Source organism: Psittacula echo (genome assembly GCF_963264785.1).
Source record: "Psittacula echo genome assembly, chromosome: 11".
NCBI classification, from domain to species: domain Eukaryota; kingdom Metazoa; phylum Chordata; class Aves; order Psittaciformes; family Psittacidae; genus Psittacula; species Psittacula echo.
In genome coordinates, this window is record NC_137746.1 from 9648144 (window position 1) to 9672558 (window position 24415).

Genomic DNA, 24415 nt, shown 5'->3' on the forward strand with positions numbered 1-24415 from the left:
AGAGTGTCTAATGGTGCAAAAATTGAGTTGATAGCTTTCAGTTTTCAAATACATAGATGCTGACAGATCAAATTTAAGACGGGACAGAAACTATGTTTCTAGTGTCTCTTTTTCCAGACTTTCTAGAACAGACCCCTGCTTGACAACCATTAACCATTCGCCAAGCACAAAGTAAGGGATAATGCTCTAGAGAGCTTTCCATCTACACAGGCAAGATACATGGCACAGAAAAGCAGAGGACAGAGACATTTGAACTAGATACCTCTTAACCAGCCAAAACATCGGCTGATTCTTACTCTGAGGCTACAGAATATCGTAGGTGCCATATTTTGATTATTTAGCACCATAAAGTTTCCTAGATGCTTATAAACATTCCTGTGTACCACCTAGAGCGGCACAGGTTTGACAGGACTGAATAGCTGGTACATATCTCCACTTGAGATTGAGCAACGGGGCATTTCTCTGTCCTGGGCTCCAAAGGGAGGAGGTGTGGGCTTCCCAGGGATGCTCAACATCTGCCTTGTCGGCTTCTTTTGAAATATGGTTGTTGGAACAACCATACTCCGTCATTCTGAGACAACTGAATGATACAGGGTCAGCCTTCTCTTTGCCGAGAGGGATTGAATCCAGCCCCAAATTTCCATGCTCTGGTTACTCTGGACATTTTTTTGGACATTGTCATTTGGACAGGATGGGTGTGAGAGCAAACAGAGGAAGAGGAAAGTTCGTTTCTACCTGTGTGAGGTAGAAACAGCAGTGCTCTGCCCAGTGGTCAGAGTACTTCCCTGACTAGAGAAGTTCTAAATTTTGTATTAATCTGCAGGCAGGAGGAAGGTGGAGGAAGGACTGAGTGCATCACCCCCCTCCTTTGGTGATACTTCGAGCCACTGGGTATTGTGTAAGGCAGGGTTATTGTCACCTTCTCATCCTCCAGCAACTGCATTTTAGTCAGTCATCCCTGCCAACCCTGTGAAAGGAAGAAAGTAATCTCAGATCAATCCCTGTTCTCTGAATTTCCATGCTGACAACCCTAGGCTGATGGTGGCTTGTTCTGGAACCATACATTCCCTATACAATATGTAGGGACATTGTGTGTCTATTACCTATAGGGTGCCTAATATTTAGACAGCAAAACACCTACATTTATTTACTGGATCTGGCCTAAAACAGTTTTCAAGGTCACACTGCATAGCAGCAGAACAAACAGGACAAAAATTTACTGAATACTGGTTGCAGTTAATAAACAGATAAAAGTATCTAAAAACTTGCAGGGGTGCTGTGAACCTAGGAAAGCACCTGCTTTTCCTTACTGTCCTCCATCCTCTCCCCCTGCAAAAGCCCTGCTTTGTCTGTATGGGGGAGAATGGATGAGCAGTGTTGGTCCTCCTAGTCTTTGTGTTGGTCCTCCTAGTCTTTGCCATGGAGAAGTCAGCAGGTTTTCAGTCACAGGAGTAATGCATCCTTATGATGTCTTCTGACTCCAGGCTGGAAAGGAACCATCTGTTTGTTATACCACACACTGAGCCTGTGCTATTGGCAATCTTCTGGGCTTCAATGAAGCCAGCTAAACTTTGCTCTGGGGACTGCATACAGTGAGGCATGAGGCTAATTCTCATATTGGAAGCTGGTGAAAACAGGTCTAGAGAAGATATGCAAAACAAATATGTATTAAACCCAGGCCTACTGCTGCATAGAGACTAAGAGTAGCTTGAGGGAGAAGCACAGGGGGATAAAAATAATAATGTATGCTATTCACAGAGCATGAAGGCTCTAGGGAAGAAGCATGCTGAGAAGATGCTAAGTGAGAGCATGTACTGTGCAGAAGAACTGGGGGAGGAAGAGAAATGCAGCTCCAGAACATGGTGGGCGGGAAAGCTGATCCCACCAGAGTGAGAACAGGCAAATTCATCTCAGGAGATGATCACAGTAGCAGAGACAAACCTTAATTTCACAAGATGTTGCTTATTTCTGTGTGCATGTGCGTATGTAAATAACAACATTGCAATTTCAATCAAGAAAACCACAGCCTCTCTTCAGATGTGAGAAACTGCAGAGATGGGGGTGGAAGTGTCATCTCCTCTGTGTGCTGAGATTTCAGACTCAGTGGCACATGATTCCTTACTCCCTACAAGTAATACAAGCACATAGCCTGTTTGCATGAGGCTCTGGGGTATTTTTTCCCCTGACTGATCACTCCAGTCAATCATGGCATATACTGTGACACTAATAGCTAACCACTCAGGTGCTCTGCAGTAGGGCAGCATGGACCTGTGGTATTTCAGTTAACTAAAACTGATGAAAATACTGAAAATAGACCCATACTGACAAACTCTCCTTTAACAGAATCACTCTTGAAGAGTGTGCTAGTGCTAAAAGCTTTGAGGGTAAAGAAGAGATTGCAAAACAAGATGTTGACCTCAACATACAGCAAGCCTATCAGGTAGGTACAGGAGACCTGCGGTCTTTTGTTCATGCTCCAAGTTGTTAGGTGCAAAAGACTTCTGGTTGAAATGTCACACACACTCATTAACCCAGTGCTATGCACAAGCAAGTACATTCTGACTTACATAGGCCTAAAAAGCTTATAATAAGTAGTGGCAGTGGATCAAGCTTTTGAAGGCATTAGGAGTCTGGTGATCTAGGAAGCTGAGGTGCCTGCATGTCACTCTCCCTACCAGCCTGTTTGGGGACAAAACTTCCCTGGTAGTGGTGTACAGCTGCAGCACTAGAGATGATTTGAACATGGCCCAATCCAAATGGTCATGGAGGAGCTGGGTCTGCCTGCGTCTGGCCAAATAGACATGCTAATGAATGGCAGCACATGCTACTGGCAAGGACCAATGCCAATATTCACACATGGCACTATACATAAGTGCCCCAAAACAGGCACTGGAGGGATGACGAGTCTACATCTTTCTGATAGGAATGTTTTGATTTGTTCTTCACTGCAGAGCAAAGTGCACAGAGAGAAGCTTGGAGGTGTCAGAGCCCTGGAGAACCCCAGACTTTGGAATGAAAGAAACAGAGAAGTGAGATGTGCTTTCATGGCAGCCCAGAGCGGAAACTGGAGGTGGCATGATCATGTCTGGTGTAAGGGACGACACAGAAGTCCAGACTGCAATGGGGTTTCAAACAGATTAGTGACCAGTGTTTGTAAATCTGACAAGAGCTGAACTAAGATGGCAGAGATGTACCAACTGCAATGTGTTTAGGGAAGCTGATCTGAAAATCAGGAGTCCTCCAAGAAACCATCATCACATCTTGGTGCATGCAATGCATGTAGGTATGTGTTTGTAGCTCTACTAAGAACTTCATACCTTGAGATTTAATGGTCTGGCTTAGTTGAAAAGTTTCTTTTTGAATACTGGTAGTCTTCATGTAACAGCACAGAAGACAGCATTCCTAATCAGGGTGATCATACAGTTGTATTGATTTAATTTCAAATTTTTAGTGATATTGTAACTGAGCTAACATTTTCATAAATTAACAGGTCTGGAGAGCAGGTTTATCTGCAGTCTGCTATTGAATACCTGCATGTGGAACGCCCTCTCTGGCTCTAATACAGACATATTAAAAGAAGTCTGTATTTCTAAAGATCTTAAGAAACATTGAAGGTCAGATGAAAAGCTGAATAAACAGACACTCTTTTAAAAATGTCTTCTGATCTCATTCACATATTGTGCTTTTTTGTGCAGAATCTTTACTTAATCTTTTAAATAAACCTCATGAACATTAAGATGATAAGAGTACAAAAATGCTAAAATGTAAGGTGAAATGCAGCCGCTTTTTAATTAACTACCTGTATGCTTATTTTGCTGAAGATTACAGTCTGTCTCATGAATACAGGTACATGAGGAAATCAAGAGATTGAGTACTTGTGCTGTGAATTAACAGGAAATGTGAGCTCTGTTTTGAGCTCTGCTATCGAATAGCTGTTTGATCTTGGGCTTGTTATTTCACCTTCCTCTGCCCTGCTGGGTATTGAGTTTTTCCCTAGTCTTCTGCCTTGTTTGGCTATGCTCAGGATTCCTCTGAACAGTTTTTCCTGATAGGAATGGCTGATGCTGAGTACTGTGACACCGTGGTCATGGCTACTGTGCTAAAAAAGGTGCCTCACTCTATAACTCTGAGTTACTATGAGGGCAGTTTGAGGCCAATGTTGGACTCAGCACAGAACTCACTTGGAAAGGCGCTGTGCAGGGGGCTCAGCATTCCTGACTCAAATCTGCATTGCAGGGACAGGGGCGATGTGGGCAAGTGTGTGATTGTCAGGCAGGGAATTTCATCCTTGCCAGTGGCAAGGGAACACAAAGCAACACAAAGTCCTCAAACAATTGGTTTCAACACAAATGTCTTGATTCAAATACTGCAAAAAAAGGCTTGTGGTCTCTAACAATTGCAGATTTCATCGCACAAATGCACCTCAACATGGGAACAATTGCCTGCACCACCAAAGGGGATCAGTGCACGGAGAGGAGCCTGCACTGAGAAACCACTCCAGGATACCTGGGTGAGAGCTGTGCTTCTCACCACAGCTTCAGTGGAGACACAGTAAGACATCTACAGGCTTGCACACCCGGTCAGGGTAGAGCTGTCTAATGAATTACCGGCTGCCTGCTGACCCCAGAGTTATCTGCATGCTCAGAGCCTGTGGTGAATGGGAGGCAGTTTGACTTAGTTCAGCAATAAAAGGTGGATAAACTTAGATCAGATTGCTGTAGCTGTAGGTTAATAGCTTGCGCATAAATGACTCCCGTGACTGAGCCCACATGCAGTGATTAGCTAAGCCACTGAAACTTAAGTGTGCCTGTATGCCAAATACTGCTTGTATGTGCAAATTTGGGTCAAGATTTATGAAACCAAGTGCAAGAACTCTGTATTTGCAGCTGTTAAATAATCTACTTGTTTCCTAAGAAATGCTATGGCTGTAGCAGTGACCCTCAGTTTTACTTTCACAACCAAATGGGTAGGTAAAGCTGCAGTGGAAGCAGACAAGTATCCAATGCTTTTCAAATCAGGGCAATATTCTTTATTAAATCCATGGGATTGAACTGTTGCCTGTATAACTTCATATTTTCCTAAAACTAAGGTGTGCAGAGATAGCACTAGTTTTAACATAGCCTTACTTTTCAAATATGTCACTAACACAAATACATGCCAGAGGAAATTCAGTCTTGGAAGTCATAAGGTTGTGGGGTTTAAAAGTCAATAAAGTGCACTGAGCGTCCTTCTCGAAAGAACAATTGTTTCTCAGTCTGATTCCTGTCTTCCACTGCACTTACTTCAGAAATTTTTTAACATAATTCGTACAGGTCAGTCTCTATTGAGCGTTAAAGTTAAAAGTGATAAAATGTGAATGGATCACCAGGATTGCAGTCTCTGCACTTGCATTTATTAGCAGGGAATTTTTATCATTTGGAAATGCTTGAAATCTTTCCTCCTAATTTGGTGACCCAGACTTGCAGAGCTGAGCCATGCTTTTCCTTATTGCCATTGGTAATAAAGGTTGGATTATTCTTCTGGCTTCTGAGGGAAATCTTATTATTACTGGGCAGCTGTCACTGAGAGATAGTTTATGTTCAATTTGACAGATTATGCAATTGTCCTGGTTCTGACACAACTGCAGCATTGTCTCAGCAACTGTAAACATACAGCTGCAGGAAACATGAGCTGGGGAGGTAAAGGAATAAAATTCACGTCTTCAAGAGGAAATATTACATCTGGTTCAAATCTCATGAAATCGGACTGTATTTGGTTATAAGGCATTGCTGGTTTGGTCTTACAGCTTCTCTTCCTGTTTCTTCATTGCTGGCATGTATCAATGATCCTCAAAGCTAGAATCTTTCACTAAACAGATGCATAGAGGGAAAGCTTTATAGGTGTAATGGAGCTGAGTATGTGTGTTAGTAACCCCACAGCAAAATGCAGGATTCACAGCTATAAATGGATGCGCTAATTAACAAGGTTTCAGCCCTCTATTAATTTGTTTTCTTTATTTAGATCCTTAGCATTATTACCATAAAAAAGGGTCAGCAGTTATGGTCAAAGAGCAAGTGGCTGGGAGGTGAGTTCTGCTTTTCCAACATGTCTCTGACATTCCTCCCTGCTGTGTAAGTGAGCTACAGGCTGCTATGAAGCTTGACTACCTGCTGAGCACCTTAGGAAGCCTGGACATCATCCCCAAGGGACAACTCTTCCTCCTTTTCTTTTCTTTTCTTTTCTTTTCTTTTCTTTTCTTTTCTTTTCTTTTCTTTTCTTTTCTTTTCTTTTCTTTTCTTTCTTTCCTTTTCTTTTTTCTCTTCTCTCTTCTTTCTCTTCTCTTCTCTTCTCTTCTCTTCTCTTCTCTTCTCTTCTCTTCTCTTCTCTTCTCTTCTCTTCTCTTCTCTTCTCTTCTCTCTCTTCTCCTCTCCTCTCCTCTCCTCTCCTCTCCTCTCCTCTCCTCTCCTCTCCTCTCCTCTCCTCTCCTCTCCTCTCCTCTCCTCTCCTCTCCTCTCCTCTCCTCTCCTCTCCCCTCCCCTCCCCTCCCCTCCCTTCCCCTCCTCTCCCTTCCCCTCCTCTCCCCTCCCCTCCCCTCTCCCCTCCCTTTCTTTTTCCTTTCCATTTTTTTTCTCTTTCCCTTTCCCTTTCCCTTTCCTTTCCCTTTCTTTTCCATTTCTTTTCCCTTTCCTTTCCCTTTCCCTTTCCTTTCCATTTCTTTTCCCTTTCCTTTCCCTTTCCTCTCCTTGAAAGGAAATCTTGAGGAACTCTTCAACCACGTAGCTACGTTACAAGAGGAGCTTCACGAGCAGTGCAGTGTCTGGGAATATGAGCAAGAGATCGGTGCATGGTGGTGTGTGCTGTCACATGCTGAGTGACAGCCCTGCCTTCAGACTTGGCAAAGGGAAGGCAAGCTTGCTTCCAACCCTTAGCTGACAGACTCAACTAACACAAGATTAAGGAGACTTGGTTCTCATGTCTGCTTTGGGCAGGAGGAGGAATCTTCCCTTTCCTCCTGACATGCCTCTACATAACAGATATGATACTCGGGCTGGAGAATGAAAAGCACGTGTAACGGGCAAGACCCGGGAAAAGCCAGCTGTCTAAAGCTGGTCCAATTGGAGGCACCTCTGTGGAAAAGTAGTTAGGAAAGGAAAAATGCTGCAGAGAAGTGGTGAAAAAACTGTGAGAAACAGCCCTGCAGACACCAAAGCCAGACAAGGAGGGAGGCAGGGTGTTCTGGGATTGGTGCAGCTATTTCCCTGCAGGCCATGGGAGAAATCACAGTAAAGCAGCTATTTTCCCTGCAGCCCATGAAAAGGACCACAGTGGAGCTAATTTTCTAAATGCCACTTTGAAACAAGTCTTAAAATTTTGCTTAGAAAACCCCTCAGGAGATCTTTATTTTATATAAAACTAATTGCTTAGCTTGGTCTTTATTAATGAAAATATTTCTGTCCCCTAGAACACAATTATCTGTCTCATTGGCCATTCTTCATAGAATTTGCCATATTCTTATACCAATATTTCAAAAACTATAGAGATTTGGTGGTTTGAACTGGAATGGAAACTTTCTGGAGAAAGTGAACCAAGCCATTGGGAGATAAGAACAATCTTGTTTCTGTGTAGTCTCTCTCTCTCTAGGCTCATGAGATGACTCATTTACTCACTTGGAGTCCCTGCCTTCTTCATATGTGGATGTAGTATTCATCATGCAGATCCACTAAAAAATGAGACCCCCCAGTGTGGGAAAACCACATTTTGGGAGATGAGCAGCCAGTTAAGCATCTTGTGGATTGGCTTTAAGTGTTGTCAACAAAGAAGAACAACTGGCACAAAGAAACAAAAGAAATTCTTCTTAAAAGAAATTAACAGCACAAGAGAAATTTGTTGCAAATATCAGAACCAGGTTTGGTTGTGTGCACAGCTTTTTGTACAATACATTTCAACCTTCATACATAGTCATGTGATAGCAGGGCAGCTCTGTCCTAATTTGTCATGCTCTATATAATACCTTGTCCCGTAGAGATCCCATTAACTTTCTATCTGACTTATAGCAACCACAGATTCCTCCATTTCCTGAACTGAAACACTTACATGTATATCATAAAGATATAACGCTACTGAGGTAGGGTTACAACAAAGGTGAAGACCTAGATGCATACTGAAAGGGGATATGAGAAAGATTCCGTGAGCAAATTTTGAATAAATAGCTTTTTTATTTACACACTGGCCTCCTTCCTGCTCAGCCTGCTGTGTATGAAAAGCAGCTCTGCTGACAACAGCGCAACAACTACTGCGAGAAGAGCTTAACTGGGAGAAAAGTACGTGTTTTATGAATTTCTATTCTGAAATGTGATTGAAATAAGGAAGAATCACTGCTTTTTATCTTCTGTTCTTCCTGAAAACAGTGGAGCACAACATATACCAGGAGTAAGATAAAAATCACTCAGTCAAAACAACTAATGTCTGTTTGAAAAGGTAATAGCATTTGCTATGTTTTACAATATCCCAGCTAAGACAAAGGTAACAGAACAAAGAAATATACCCTGTATTATGTAAAACAACTGAGAGATTAAAGGCTGACTGTGATCTCGTTTACCCAAGATTTAAACTGATGACTCTTGCAGATAGCAGTGGCCCTAACCTGCGTTACAATGGCAGAGAGGAATATTCGGTCATAAAATCTGAGGTCTAACGTGTTACCTACCCTAACCCAGAAGCCCTTCAATATTCTGCAATGGTAGCCTTTGCCTTTGAACTTGAAGAGTTACACAATTATTTGGTGCCTCAATTTTGCCAATAGTAAACTGAAGGCTTCTGTGAGTGTCACAGTGCCACCAAGAAACTCAATAATAATGAAATGATTTCAGTGTCCAAATTACAGGCACTAAAAATAGATTTCTTTAAAGGACATTCTCTGCATGCAACATCAAGGTACCGAAGCTCTCCTTCCCTGTGCTAGTTAAATAGAAATATTTAAAGATCTTTTCCCCCTTAAGGTAAGTGCATTTATTGCTCCCTGAGGGGTCCCACTATTTCCAGTGACCGATTGAAATTATATGAAGTTGCTCACTGGCATTTCCGGTCTAACTAGTGAAAATCAATTGCTGAATTTAGCTGCAACGTTGTCAGTAAATAGACATTCTGATCTAATTTCAAGGTCAATGCACATCAAGCTTAATTAAAATGGTGTGCTACCCATTGTTATTGAACTGTCTAAAATATTCAAGATGACTCTGAGGACTCCAGCATACATTGAAACTATAGAAAAACTGGAAATAAATGTTTTTACTATACTTTTAAATCTATAAGAAAAGACTAAAAGGACTAGAGAGCTCTTATCACTGCTTCCATTTCTATTATTCATAAGTTATTGGAAATAATTTTTCCAGAGAGCTTCTTGATGAAGCTGAACTGGCTAAACCCAGCACTGCCACTGAAGAAAGGGTCCACTTTTCTCCAGCACCTAGCCTGCTGTGCCCTCCAACACATTGCATGCTGCAAGTGTGAGTCTGTGTGCTGAACGGAAACCTGGCCTAAACTAAACCCAAATGAGAAACAACATAATTCTTACACTTTGACTTCGCGTTGAGTGTATAACTGCTTGAATTTTCTTCAAAATAGCAAGATTGATTTTCATCTCTTGTACATTCTTAAAGCATGCGAAATTGTTAAATTTTGTAAAAAACAAGTTATTTTCATTGGTAGAAGAGAGGCCATCATCTGCAGCCACCGTACAATTTAATTACAGGAGAACTAAGATTTTTTTAAATATTTAACAAAATGACCTCCTGAAGCACATAAAAAGAAAGTACCAGGAAGGTATAAATTAAGGTGAAAGACACAGTGGGAGTTAATTCTCTTTTCCCGCCTCCCTAGTTACACCCACTGCATGCAATACTAATATGAGTCTCTCTACTTTCTCCTTGCTCCCACTGCCTTCAGTGAGATCTGAGTTTGGCCTATTACCTGACTCACTTGTATTGGATGTGATATGACATCATTTAAGTAATTGTTTAGCCCAATGGGACTCACTTTTTCCACCCACTGGCTTTGTACGCAAAGGCAGAATTAAACCCACTGCATTGACTTTCCCTGTATTGCCATGTCAAAAAACATTCAGAAGGCAACATCATTCCCTTTCTTAATTAATAAGAATATGAGCAACTCTTCCTTTGTGAAATATTCATTGAAAATTTGCTTATAAATATTCATAAATGTTAACAAATAAACTTTATCACACCAGTGACACTTAAGGAAATGAGAATACACACACACAGAGCTATATTGTATTACAAACCACTGCTACCATGACATGCTCCAAATAAGATTTATCTCAGATGTCTTGAGCACAGATGATGCCAGTAAGATGTCTCCTTTAGACACATCAATGGTTGTTTGTGGCATAATAACACTACCATGTTTTAATAATTTAACTACTCCCAGCATAAGCCCTTATTTATTTCCTCCGTGTTTCTGCAGTGATGTACCACACATTCTTAACAGCAGATGAAATACTTGCAATGACATTCCTAATCCTGGAAATCTGAGCATTTGTACCTGTTGTATATTCAGAATTGTCTCCCTTTTCCTCAGCATGTTAGTGCTACAACAGACTTTCACTGGCAAAAGAAAGTTTTTATTTTAAATGGTAGCTGCATGAGATGCTTGATGAAACTATTAATAGTTCAGATTCTTTTCCTTGCTCTCTTACCTAAAATAGAGCTAACAAGATGATGACAGTTCATTCTGAGGCTCTCACACCGCTTATTTCTGGGCTGGGTCTTCACCAAGACGAGCTCCAGTTCGCTGCCATGAACCTGGGCATTCACTTGAGCCCTCAGTTTGGCCAGCAGCTCCCCTGCCTCTCCTGATCAGACTCAGACACTCTTTCTACCTTTGTGCCTCTTCAAATAGTTCCGAACATGACCCTGATGTGGATTATCCCTTTGACAATGTATGTTTCACAAAGCTGGAAGGTTCATCAACCCCAAACTGCAGGTGGCCAGCACTGGAGGTGGGGAGTCCTTATCTTCCAGTGCTCTTCCTGCTTGTGCTGCTCTATCAGGACATTAAAGCAAGGACAAGCTCCTTGTGCCCCAGCTTCTCTATCTTGAAAATGGATAGATAACCTTTTGTATCTCAAGAGAGGAGTCATCTGAGATTTTGAAGGATACACAAAAGTGTCAGATACCCACATGCTGCTGATGCTTACAGAGTGCTGGGTACCGTGAATCAGTCCTGGTTCTTACAAACATCCTCCAGACGAAGACTGTTACAGCTGCCCTTGCTTTTTCCCCTTTCCATTTCCAGCACTCTTCCTAAAGTGCTTTTGAGCTGCAGAAGTCAGAGAAATTGGAGGATTAAAATGTCTGCATTTGAAAAAGAGCACAGAAGTGTGGTCACAGGCGTGGCCTAAGTGATGCGTTGTTTGTCCTGCTACTCTTCGTTTCATGAGGCCAGGTCTGGGATTCTGTGCACCCCTCCATTTATAAGATGAGATGACACACTGCTATGGAGAAGGTACAAGACAAAGATCCTGCAGTTAATGACAGATTTTTTCTAGCTCATAGGCACTCCGGAGGTTTAGTGGGGATTCCAGAGCTGACTCCTGTGGGGAAGTGGGTCTATAGCTGCTCAGTGAAGCATTACCTTGGTTTGATGAACAAGGCACTCTGAAGTGAGGTGAGGATCAGTCACTAGCGGTTTTGAACAGAATGCTTTTACAGGAGAGTAATTAATCTAATTTAGTCAGAATTTTCGCAGAAATCTCATAGGAGAGCTGTGAGCAGAGGAAAAGGGAAGGAGCCTTTCAGAGTGACTGTGCATTGGCCAGTTTTATATTCATCATGCAGCTTTACTAGGGAGTAAGAAGAAATATCTGGATTTTAACCTGATATTATAGAAGCTGCTGTTAAGAGGTACAGCAAAGGCTGTCAGGCATCTACATGAGCAGTCCTAATGGCATCCACTGTGTAAGTGAGCAATCACCAATGTAAAAGCTTTGCTGTGGGGTTTTATCATCTCAGCAGATTAATTTTTAGTATCTGACAAATGAATCATCAGATAAAGCTGTGGCAATTGCCTACCTTAGCAGGCAGTTATTTCCCACACCTGTCTTGGTGACATTCAATATAGGGTCATTTTTCTATGCCACTTTCACTGCCACCATCACTGCAGGCACTGCCCACCAGATCTGCAGCTAAAAATCAGCATGGCAAAGGATTTGCCACTACAGAAAGTCTGAAATTACCATCTGCAGAGTCCTTGTCAGAAAATCAGCCACAAAAGGCAAGGAATCACTGCCAAGTGCATTGCTGCAGAGGGGAGACATATAAGTAGCTGTAACTGAGATATTCACCATTATCTGTACGTCCTAATCTAGGCTCAGTGTGCAGCAAAGTGATGAAGATGCTCAGACTGATTGATCTGCAAGCTAAGCATAGCCAAAATATATCACAGATATGAAATGACACCAAACTCACAGAGTGGTATCATGAAGACTGGAATTCATCATTACAGTGTATTGTGGGATGGGGCCATACTTTATGCTGGCTTTTACTTTTGCTCACTTAACCATTTCTCCTCACTCCTCGTGTCCTCATGCATACCCTGTGAGATAGCTCTCATATATAGCAGCTTGTTTGGTGCAGTACTGAATCATTTCTTTGAGTTTAGCTGAGAATTTGCTTACCAAATGATATGGATGGAGAGCAGGGAACCCATCCTTGTAGATGTTTTCTGTGCAATTGTGTGCATGCCCCAAGTCCTCCTGCGTATTAGTGGTTGCTGTCATGAATCTTAAGAGCAACAGGTATATGAGCTGTAGGGAAGGAAAGAGCTAAGGATAAAGATTAGCTTCTGTTGACTGGAGAAAATAATCGCATTAAAAGGGAAAAGGAAGAGAGACAGTTAAAACTTGCAGCCTGACTTATCTCTTTGTGGTGCACTGGTTTTGCAACAGCTTCTCTCTCAGTTAACATCTGTTAAACTGCATCAGGCAGGGAACATAAAATAAAAACAGGGTTGAAACATATTTTAAGTCATCAGCAGTTTACTGCAGTCCTTGAGTAAACTGCACTAAAACTTCAAGCTGTCCCCCTCTGTGTTATCTTTCCTCAAGATCATGGATGGAGTTTGCAGAGGACACTGTGTGCCTGAGTGGAATCTTCCCTGTCCAGATTTGGAGGCAGAAGATGCTGAAGATAGGAGGATGGTTCTGGTGCTAATCACAAAATCTAGACATGGCATCCCTTCTTCAGCCACCACCAAAAAAGCACGTGGTCTGTTTCTTAACCAGTTGCACAGATACAGCCTGAAAGGGGGTGTGTTGCTAAGGAAGGACCAGTAGGCAGCTGAACCTGTGGTTCAAAGTTGGAGAGGGCTCTGTACAAGACTTTGTGCCAAAGTCCCACAGAGTTGATCTGGAAGCACCAATCCATGTAATGAGAAGAGGTCACTTTTCCCAGGCTGCCAGGAAGATGTATATGATGAGTCTCACGCTGTAATTCCTGTTCTGAGGGCCAGCAGCCCTGTGTAAGCGTTCATGAACTAAGAGAAATAAGGCAGATAGATATCATCAAACAGGGAAACCTTACTTTAAAGTGAGCTTTTGAGTCAATAAACCCATTCCCCTCACCCCCCTGCTTTCCACATACTTAGCCAACACCAGCTGTGGCCCAATTAAACTCAACTGCTTACAGAAATGGATCTGTTACAAACAAGTACACAATGGATTATGATTGTAATCACTTAAGAGGTCACAGCAGCTCAATGCTTGTGTTTCCTGATTTCTGTATGAGACGTAGGACCGAAGCTGACCCAGTTTGAGTAGCTACAGACTCTCCAGCCCCTTGTTGTTTGTTATGATAGTAAAATACAACTTGCTTGTGGTGTCAGCGAGCAACCTGGCACTCTTCCTCCATGTACCGACTCTTAAATTAGTGCAAGAGGTAGATACTGCCATCAGATTAAGAAGGAGTGCATGAGAGTAGCAGACAACGAGTTGTTACTTGCAATATCAATATGGTCATAACTCCAGGCTACTAACTCAAGTGAACTAAACATGAAATGGTGGAAATACCTCGGTCCTGGTGCAGAAGGGGAAAGAACCTACAAATCCAAAGATTCTACAAGGTAAAATGCTCATGATGGTTTTCCTTGTGCAACTTAAATCGGTGTCTCCCACGGCAAGGTCAGGAATGTGCCTCTGCTGTTCTACTGTGACCAGCACCTCATGGTGAGAATGCTGCATCCTTCGTGGGAACACCACTTGCTCTCTAAAATGTCTCAGGGATTTCAGACTTCATGTCTGGGGGAATAAATTCTCCTGGTGTGCAAGGCATTGTACAATGGCATTTAATATTTTGATATTTGAGACATGTAATCGTTTTCTGTCATGACTCTATCAATCCTGCCAGCTAAGAAAGATATTACAGACGTGAAGTGCAGCCCTTTTTCTTCTTTTGAGTTCTTTTCTGAAGATCTTTCTTTATTGGTCTTCCCTCAAGGCATTAGCCTATAATCTATAATGCCATCTGCTTTGTTGGGCTATAAGCCAGGTCACTTATTAAATCAGCATGGAGTAATTTACAGCATTGTTTTTGCTGAGTGACTGAACTGTATCAGGGAAGCAGAGACAAAGATGCTTTTGTGTTAGAGCAGAATAAAACACACATTCCAGTTCTTGTATATTTCAGCAACAAAAGGGGAAAAAAATGGGGTTCCCCTTCTCTTGGAGTATCTTTTCTTCCTGTTTGGTTTCTGAATAATATTGTGATCTTCAAAACTGCTGTTGAATGAGAAGCACTGTGGCAGGGCTAGATCATGGAAGAGAAAAGACCAGTGGCATTTTTAGGATGTAGGGCTGAGGTGAGGACGTGAGCAGCTACAGCAAGAAAGAGCAGGAGACATTCATTTACTGTAAGAACCAGATAAAACCTTTCCTTTATTATAAGGATTAATAAGATTTCTGCTTATTCTAAGCAGAAATCTGCCTCTCCTCTGTGCCTCCTTTAGCTAAACATACTTGTAGCTGCAGCTACTTTGTCTTGAAAAGAAAATCTGAAGTGACTGCTAGAGAGCCACAGTTTATATTAGACACATTTACTTGAAGCTGTTTGCTCAGCAGTCTGAAGGACTGTAAGAAAATAGCTGCATGATGTAGCAATTTCAGTTCTTGCTTTACATGCATATGAAACAAAAAAAACCCCAAATATTACCTCTAGTGGGAACAGAAGCTGACACCTTTGCTATTAAAAGCCCCTTGAAAGAGTTAAAAATGGCTTCCAAAGTCTTGTAAAAGTTTAATTAAATTTTTTGTTGTTTTCCACCTTCTGGTCTATATTTTGCTCATTTTCACATTGGACAAGGGAATGGTTTTTAATGCTTTTTATTAAATTAATCTAAATATTTGCTGGGGCTTTGGGCTAGGATGCATAATTGCACTTGTTAGTGGTGTGAATATTGAGCATTACACAGAAAGCAAGCTATGTTAAAAACAGCAATATATGATAAAAGATAATCCATGAAACAATAACACCAAATGATGATGATGATGATAGTAATAATACTAGCAAATAGGATGCCTGCGGGCTGTCACGGTTATTGTATTTCAGAACAGAGCTGGAAAAATACATAAGTTAATTTTGCCAAATATTATTTAGTATCAATCTATGTTATCAAGTATAATATATACTAAACTACCCAGAAACTATTTTATGAAAGTACAAGTAACACCTCTCTAAATCACTAGGGCTTATAATGAGCAACCAGATGAAAAAGATGCAACTAGTAATGAACCGGCCAGTGTTTACAACCGATGACCCTGTTGTAAGCATTCTAGTGATGGCAAAGTATCTTTAACAACACATTGCTAGAAGGCCTAGGCCTACAGGCAGCTTTAGAACACAAAACAGCAATAAAACACCTCTCAGCTTTTTATGAGTGACATAGGCCATGAATACATTTTACTCAGGTCATGAATGTACTAAGAGTAATCTCGCACTCACCAAAATATACAGATTATTCCAGGGTATTTTAATCCTGCAAGAGTAGATTTCACAAGAGTAGATTTCATCCTATGATGAGATTAAAAAAAAATGAAAAACTCTACTAACAACAACAAAAAATGGAATGATGGTCTAATGGAGCCTGATTTTGCATTTTTTCATAATTTACCTTGGAATATTCAGGTTCACTGGCTTGTGAAACTGTTTTGAAAAACTCCAGTCTAACCCCTTCAAATGGACCACAAATTATCCAAAAGGATCATTTGCCATTTTTTTTGTGTATAGCTGATTCTGAATAGGAAGCTGCAAGGATTCTGAGTCATAGTAATTTTGTCTTTCTTTCATTCTTTTAATTTGTAAAGGAGCTGGTTAGAATATTTTTAGTTTATGATGATGTAGGCTAGTGTTGTAACACATGCAGAGCCTCAGAACATCAGGACCCTGAAAATTAAAGGTGAAGAGAGGCATATCCAAAAGCTAGTTTTGTTTTCCATGCATCTGAGACCTTGTGAAAACAATATTTCTTAATATAACTTTGCCCCAAATCATGTCAGTGTTGTTAGATTAATTATTGTGTTCAAATATTCATCATAATTGTGTTAAAAGCTAACAAAACCAACTTGGATAAGCGTGTCAATAACATTATACTACAAACTGATCACCTACTGTCATTAAGCATGAAAGCAAATTCTTCAGCTTCAGCTGAACCTGCAGACAGTCTGAAAACTCTCTTACTGCATTTTTTAATATTCTTGCCTTCCATCACTTTGGCTGCACAACTTAAAGGCAAATTGTTGTATTAAAGGCAGCAATGAAAAATGACAATGTTCTTGCTAACTTAAACACTGCTACGTAAAGTTAGTCTTTTAAATTTTCAGCGTCTTCCGAGTAAGTGATACCTGAAAACTTGTCTCTAGAGATTAAATAAACAAAAAAGACCCAGGTGACACCATCCTGAGAATTTTGGATGCACAATCTAAGAGATTTTATTAGAGAGGGTAGAAAAGGAGAAAGGATGGAGAGAACTCTTTGTCTAGAATAATAGACTAAAATATAGTAGAATAATAGACTAAAATATACTAGAATAATTATGAATAATATTAGAATTATTTTTCTAAGTGTATGCTTAGGATGGAATCTGAAGTTTTAGGGCTACAACAAGAGTTATATTTTAACCAGAGTTCATTCTCTTTTAAAGCCTATTAAAGTCTTGTAGATGCAACCATCAGCTATTATACTGAGAGAATGTGATGACAGGAGACATCTTAAAAGGAAAAGTCAAAGGATGGCAACGAGAGGTAGGGTTAGTATAGATTATGGCACTCATTTATCTGCATGAAGGACATCTGCTGAGTTGTAAGATTTTTAAATTATATTGAACTTCAGATGATATCCATGTCTAAGGTCTCTGAATAATCCTTACCTTCAAGTGCTATTACATAAGGTGGAGGAACTCCACTATCACTGATGGCAGTTGTCAGTGGTTTCTCAAGGCTATATTTTTCCCCTTTCTTGAGTACCTGATTATTCTCCACAGTTTTTTGCTCTGTAAGATTTTAAAACCTCATAACTCAGGATTAAAAGAGTGGCAGACCCGAGTCTTTTCAGAAATTATTTCTGTCTGGTTCCTTGAACTGGAAATTCATTTATCTAAAATTATAATTGAGCCAGTGAAGGTTTTGGATTGAAAGAGTCTAGAGTATCAAAATTGAAAATGAAAAGTGTTATCAGTGGCTGAAAGGCTGATGAATACTGGTCTGATAGGGTTGAGTAATTATCTGGCTAAAATACAGAGTAAAATTATCCTCAAAAGGAATGTTTGCTACGGGTTAAAGCCAACGATTCATTTCATTGAGAGGCTTCCTACAGCCTTCTCATGAAAGACTGCAGACTTGGAAAAGTGCAGCAGTCTTTAATGGAAACGTGAAGAAATCAAAAGGCCAAGCCCTATCCAAGAATAGTGACAGGTAAGATGTTTAGCCAAGCGTGGTCAGGGATGGTTTTAAATGTTGGTTATACAGAAGAGTACAACTGGCAAAAGACATTTCCTTATATATTTTAGTAAGAACATTTTAAACCCATCAAAAAGTTGTTATTCTCATGTGATTTTACTGTAAGCTTGCATTTCAGTAGAAATCAGCACCTTAAAAGTAGATTTGCAGAAATTATGTTAAAAGAGAGGGAAGATAAAAAGCATATTTGTCCATGAAAAAAACCCTTGTGTCTTTAATAACAAGAAAGCTCATTTAATTCAAACAAAAAAACTCATACATGGAACAAATCAGCTCTGACTGGAAGAAAGATGATCTTTAGAGGTCAAATAGCTTCTTAGACTTCCATAGCTCAAAGAGTTCTGTTCTATTCAAGGGAAAGGAAACCCAGGAAGATTGCAATGGTGATTTCACATTACACCTAAAACACTGGAATAATCTCCTGAATAGATTCTTTGAAAGGAAATGATTTACTCATTTTGAACCCATCTGAGTTCAAACATTGAACACTGAGGGCCTGAATGGTAATTGGAACAAAAAGGAAAGAAAATCAGTCTCTCATAGAACACATGAGGAAAAAAGCTGTAAGACTATTTACCTTGCAAGGGGTTCAACAAATAACTAACAGCGGCGCTGTGGTTTCACATGATTCTATAGTGAACTGTGATTTAACAATGACATTTCAAGGAGTGGAATACAAACTACATTATATTTACATCTGGGGTTATCCTGCAGTATTACCCCCAATGCAGCCAAGATTCTCTGTAGCCAAGAGAAAGAGTTCAGTAATGGCAGGAGAATGCATTCCTGCTGAGAACAGGGTTTCTAATTGATGCCCAGCCGTTTGTAGTTATCATATAGAAGGATTTCTATGAAAGCTGTGAAGCTCTATAGCTTTACATTGCCTGGGCTGCATCAGTGCAAGTGATACCTTATCCCCATCCTGAACATCCCCTGGGCTTGAAGTTTTAAATTTTTGTAATCTGAGAAATGTGTTGTTACCATTCATGTGGAAAGGCTACATCGCACTGAGCAGTCTGGAGCAGTAAACATGCCCGATGCCCTCTTCCTTCTACAGACATAGATAGAAACAGAGAGGAAGGGAAGAGGCAGATGCTTGCAGCTCTTTGACAGCCAGTCCCTTGGAAGATGCCTTGTTCTATATATAGTACCTGCATACAGTTTTCAGCTGCTCACACCTTGCAGCAGGAAAAAGGAAGAGAAGCTGTGGAATCAGTTCAGCTGCAGTACTTTGAGAAGGAAAAAGGGGAGTGAGTTTTTTTCTGAAGAACAAAGTTTCCTCAAGCACCACTGACTGGGGGTGTCATCTGGAGCAGAGACACAGGGCACCATGAAAAATAGTCCATTTCTTTACCCAGTAGTACCTTCCATGGGACTGGACCAACCAACACCAGCTCATTTGAATTATTATTCTTAGAAGAACACTGAAAAGATGCCAAAACATCACTGCTCTGGCTCATGGGCTATGCAAATCACAAAGAATATAGCTTGTCTTAAGCTTTCCCATAACATGGAAAACATACTGTGATGATACTCTTTCTGAAGAGCTGTATCCTAATCTATTTTCTTCCCCATCTGTGGACATGTCTGCACAGCTCCAGCCCTCTGGAGCTCCAGCTCCAGACAGCTCACTCAGAGATTTGTTTGGCAGGCCCCATCATAAAGCAAGCTTCGTTTACCTCCCCAGCTCTTCCTTTAGCGAGACTGTTGTAGGAATGGGAAAATGAAGAACATTTTGCAAATGCAGGGTCTACTTCTTTGTTAGAGGCTCTCAAAGACAGAGACATGCAAGGAAGCTTGGAACTTTTACTTTCTGAACTTCCAAAATATGAAAATCTTCTGAGGTTGATCCATAAATAGTCCCTTGTCAGTTAGTCAGCTGTGAATATTTCTGCTGTTATTATACAGATCTTGCAAGCTCAAGTCAGTGGCTAAAAAAGTACTAAGCACAATGAGTTTTATTCCATTGTTATTCAATACACATCTCAGGAGAGGTGACTAAGAGGTGAATGAGAGATTTCAAAGTATCTTATTAACTCTCTAATTTAGCACACAAAAAATAACTTTGGTGCAGAACATCATTTAAGATCTGGCTGAAACTCTTGCAGGGAATAATTCTTTAATAAATTTGGTCTTTTTTCCTCCTAGGGTGAATTTACCAAAAAATAACAACAAACCAATACATGTGCTTGTTAACTGCAACTACTCTGACCCTATGCAAACACATTTCAGTTTATGGTGCATTCCTGAGGTATTTGCTATGAAGAATAACACTGCTCAGTCAATATACAAGCTGTTGAGCTATGGGAAGTTGATGAATTTTTTTTGCCGCTCACTGAGACTACTTCTGATTGTTAACACTAATTTAAAAATTCATATGCAAATAAACACATCAGTAGAGATGTTTCTTCCAAATGTTTACAAATTAAGTTTAATTCATCAGTATTATCTGTAGGATATATTGACACAATATATTTCTGCTCTAGGTAAAAATACATAAAGTACTTTGGGATCTAAAGGATTTAAAAGGTTATTTCTCTATGTTGATTTTCATAATAGCTATCTTGCTGCATATCAAAACCAGTGCACTTAGTTTAGACACTTTGGTATGCTATAGAATGTAGTCATGCACGCTGTTTCTCCATGTATTTGTCAAAGTTTAAGTAATTTTGACTAGGATGTGTACCACAGTAAGTGTTGTTACCATAGGTAGACAGTAATTTAATTAATTTTGCAGTGCTCACATAGATTGCATCCTCCTGTGACAAAAGAAGGGCATCAATCACTCTACCAGTGTCCATAGAGGAATATTTCACCTCCTGTAGGCCACTTTCTTCTTGCAGATTTTCTGCATGTAAGAGCATACTTCATTTTGCCATCTTTCAGCTGAAATCAACACAGCATTTTCTTGGGAATATTTACTCTTGAATACTTTACTGAATAGCCACCTTTGATGGGTAGTTTCAATTTCGATACATTAGGTTTAAAAAACACAAAAATGCTGCACTCACTGCATGAATAAATCTCTTTTCATTTTCTCAGATCTGTTTTTAAGACATTGATACCAACATTTCATATTCATAGTGGAACTCACAAATGCCTCCTCTCCTCTTCTAAATCAAAGGCAAAGGTTCACCCTCTCTGAGAGCATGTAACCGGGGGCGGCTTGTCTGGTTTGAACATGTGAGAGGAAGGTGGGATGAGTGATGGGTCTCCAACAATGCAAGAAAAAGTCTATTAGACACAATCAGCCTTGTGGAGAGCAGATAGGTGCTGCAGACAAGGTCATGGTAGTGGTCATGGAGGGACACAAAGGACACATGGATGCTGAACCATAATGTGCTCCCAGCGACGTGCAGTGTGGATACTACAGACACATTACTCCAGGGATGCCAAGTCTGGGCAGCATCAAAAAGACCCACTCGTACACACTAGCTGACCCAGATGCCAAGAATTGCTCCCCATAGTGCAAGCCTAGTATCACTGGACAATCGTTCATGACTATTGGTTAGGTGCCAAAAGACAAATTGTCAGCAATCTCACTCCAGAAAATTACACAGAATCACAGAATCACAGAACATTAGGAATTGGAAGGGACCTCAAAAGATCATCTAGTCCAATCCCCCCACCGGAGCAGGAACACCTAGATGAGGTTACACAGGAAGGCGTCCAGGCGAGTTTTGAATGTCTCCGGAGAAGGAGACTCCACAACCCCCCTGGGCAGCCTGTTCCAGTGTTCCGTCACCCTCACTGAGAAGAAGTTTCTTCTCAAATTTAAGTGGAACCTCTTGTGTTTCAGTTTGTACCCATTACCCCTTGTCCTATCATTGGTTGTCACTGAGAAGAGCCTGGCTCCATCCTCGTGACACTCCCCCTTTATATATTTATATACACTAATAAGGTCACTCCTCAGTCTCCTCTTTTCCAAACTAAAGAGACCCAGCTCCCTCAGCCTTTCCTCATAAGGGAGATGCTCCACTCCCTTAATCATCTTTGTCGCCCTAATATTATAATTATAATAATATTATAAAGCTGTGGCATTTTATTTCCCAGCAATATATACGGACACACAGTATATTGTTCCTTTCTTTTTGCATTTTCCTCTGCTCTTTTAATCCCTAAAGTTTTTAATTGTTTCTCTTTCAGAAATCATTTTCCCTGAAGGCTTAATATTGTGCTGTTCTCAGAATTAAGAAAAAAATGATTTTGATTTGGGACTCCCATTTCATTATTACAATGCTACTGTATTTGTTAATGGAGGGGAATACAGTGAAGCAGGTTGAATACTATAAGTAGCATCTTAGGGCTTTATTTTGTTCATCTTGATAAAACTTTAATGGCAGTGATTTTTTTCTCCCTAGCTTCTAGCTTTTCACCTAATTTAGGGGATTAGTTTTTGTTCTGGACCTTATTTTGATCCTGACACATGCTGTATTTCTTAGAAAGCTATAAGAAAGAGTGGTATGAATAATAGATGTCCTCAGGGACCCATCACAGGAAAAGTATAGTGGCCTTCATTTCAACAGTCTTTGGTGGTAACACTTGGGCTTTTGTTACAATTCCAATACATTTTTCATTCCAATATAGGCATCACTTTGCTTGCACTGTTGTTAATTTGAGTCTTTGATCAAGGGAGCTCATCCTTACAATACAGTGCATATATGCACTCAAGCTGAGCTCCTGGAGGCTTCAAATCTTTTTAGGATGGCAGAAATTAGCCAGGCTGGAAGAAATGTAGATATGTAGTTGCATGAATGAAGTTTCCTTTTACAAGCAACAAATTATTTCCTTTTCAAAATCTCCAATCTCCCCCCCCCCAAAAAAAAGGCTTTATATAGCTTAATATATATTTTTATTTTCCATTTAGTTGCTTTTGGAAATGGAACCTAACAAACAGAGGCATTGTTAGAAACAAAAGACAGTGATTCGTCACTGACAGTTCGTCATTAATTAGCATCTTATTTGATCTGAAAGATTGAGGGGAGAGTAATCGAAGAAGATTGAAATGAAAAACCCAAAGTGAATATAGAAGAATATACCACAACACCCACACACAGCTAAGCTAGCAGTAAGCAAGAGGCATCCTCTGATTATGCAAGTGAGGAGCGTGCAGCCAGTGACCACACAGACAGATCCAGGCAGACAAGTCTATTTTAGGCCTGAGCTCTGCAGGTTCAGGTTAACAAGTCTGCCTTTGCATGGCACCTCTTGGACCACATTGCTGTTGTGAATAGGACAGCCCCAGGGAATACAGACATACTTAGGTTTGTGAGCCCAAATAAAGCTATGCTTTGTCAACCACTTGTTTATGTTACATATACAAATGTTACACATTTCCATGAGGAGAGGGTGAAAAGAAAAACAAAGGTAATCTCCACAACCAAACCCAGTATTTGACTTGTCAGCTGAAAGTGGTTCATTTTGAAAGAAAGAGTTCATTTTGTAAGAAGGGTTTGGCCAAGTTTATGAGGATTATCAGGTAATAGTTACTTTACAATAAGAATAATATCATTATACGTAGTGCTTGGAATTAGTGGATGCAGGTCTGACTAGAGGAGACAGAGAATGAGGTTTGCAAAACTGAGAAGTGTGTGCTGTACCAGCTGCTGCTGCTCAGACCACAGCAGCAGGGTAACCTCATCAGTAAATATGAATGTGACCAAAACACCAGTGAACAAAGTATTATCTGCATTAGTGGTAAGACAGCTATATGTAGTTTCTCGCTACTCGTGTGGTGAGGGACGGAAGCACTAGTTCCCTCCGAACTAGGGCTGAGACATGGAGCATTCACGGAATGTGGGTCATCAACGATTTATTGTGCAGTTACAATTCCTTATATTTGCCGCCCAAGCACCTCCCCAGAGTCAGCTGGTTCCTGTCCCTCCTAGCAGCTTCCCGTCCATGCACCAATCCCTACACTATATCCCTCATAATTTACAGCAACAGGCAATGCAATCGCAAGGCAAGAGAATTGCCCCTATTTCACAAATGGATAACTAGGAGCAAAATTAAGCATCTTGCCTAGATTCAACACTTGAGCAGGACCCATATGTTCACTAGGAATCAGATTTGCCTTTGCCTTCACATGTCTGCAGTCCTGGGAAGGTGTTTTTTGGTGTTATTAGCTAGAGCTGATGCAGTGTTAAGGAGTAGACATACTAGTCTGTCTCCCATGGAGATCTGCTCTTCTCATGCTAGTTCTTCTGATAAGATGAAAGAACAGTCACTTGTTAATGAAACATATGGTTCTTGTTTGGATGCAGAGAAATATAGTGAGAGCCTAAAATAAATGCTGTGAACCAAAGTGGAAGCCTTCAGGTAATATAATTATTCAAGGTTTGGCAGAATATTTAATCAGTGAAGATGGAATTTTGCAGGTTCTGGATTATCATTTGAACAGCAGCCAAAAAAAGA